Source organism: Alexandromys fortis, unplaced genomic scaffold (genome assembly GCF_014885135.2).
Source record: "Alexandromys fortis isolate MF-2015 unplaced genomic scaffold, M_Fortis_MF-2015_v1.1 scaffold_267, whole genome shotgun sequence".
Taxonomy (NCBI): domain Eukaryota; kingdom Metazoa; phylum Chordata; class Mammalia; order Rodentia; family Cricetidae; genus Alexandromys; species Alexandromys fortis.
Window position 1 is genome coordinate 944397 of NW_026068157.1, and position 1411 is coordinate 945807.

The following is a 1411-nucleotide window of genomic DNA, read 5'->3' on the forward strand; positions in this document are numbered from 1 at the left end:
CAAGGAGGAATTGCTGGAGTCTGAAGGTGTGAAATTGTTAAGATGTTCTTGGTATGTCCCGGCTACTTGTGAGAACGTGAGTCGTCAGAGACAGGGCTGGTGGCACGTAGGGACATCTTCACACCTGGCGCTGTGTGGTTTAATGGGGGCTCTAATTGCAGTGATCTGATTTGAAAGGAAGCTAGGCAAGTCCTCGGGAGCTCATTGAGCACTGTGTTTCTCTGCGCAGCTTTCAATCGAGTCTTTATTATCTTCCCTCTGTCAGCTGCCCTCTTTGCAGAAGAGAGATTAACTCCCAGACTTGCTTTAGCCCCATGTGGTTCCTCAGCTTTGTCGAGACTTTCTTTGAATATTTTTTCCCAGCAAGGCTTCAGCACATTGTCTAGCTCAGTCATTTTGTTTTCTTTCCCAAGCCTACAGAATTGAACCTGCTGTAAGCATTAGACTGCTTTGTTGCAAAGGTTTTGTTGATGTAATTACACACTAGCCACTCTCTGTTAATTGCTTTATTTATTTTACATACCAACCACAGTTCCCCCTGCCTCCTTTCCTCCCACCTCTCAGCCCTCTCCCCCCCCCCACGCACTCCTCAGAAAGGGTAAGGCCTCCCATGGGAGGCAACAAAGCTTTGCACTCTACAGCTGAGCTAGTGGGCTGTGTGAAAAGATGCCCCTTCTTTAAGGAGCCCTCGCTGAATCAGGAATTACTGACAGATGAGGTCATTTTGCATCCTGCAGGACCCAGCTATGGCCGCTGGGCTTTTTGTTTCTTTCTTTTTCCTTAATTTGTCTTACATTACAATGTTTGTATATTTGTGTTTTGAATCACTGTGCTGTAAATGTATACGTAGTTTTTCTGCTTTGTAAAAGATATGAAGACCATGATTGTTAGTCCACATTGAAATCTAATTGAAAAGCCTTTTGGTTTGTTGCGATGAGTTTGTAAATGAGATAATAAAATTAATATTTTTCCAAGCTTACTGCATTAGGTGTGTGCATAAGTGTGCCTTCATGTGTGTGTGCAGAGCGTTGTCTGTGTTTATGCGCGTGAGGGCACATGTGGGAGTTCAGAGGAAATGTTCGGGTCCTTCCACCATGCTGTCCTTCCACCATGCGGGTCCTGGGTTTTGTACTTGAGTTGTCAGGGTCGGCAGCCAACATTTTTACCTGCTGAACCATTTTGTCTGGTTGAATATTAACATTGCTACACTTCATCTTAGCACTAGGAATATGATATTCGCGTTTGATTTAGCCCAGCTTTGTATCCGTCACTGTTGTGTATTTTCCATATTTTATGGTCACACATTTTTTTTACTTATCCTTCCATGCCTTTGCATTTTTGTGTGTTTTTGAAAAAGATTTCTTTTTACATGTGCATGCACGTGTTTCTAGGCGAACTAAATGTGGGGTGG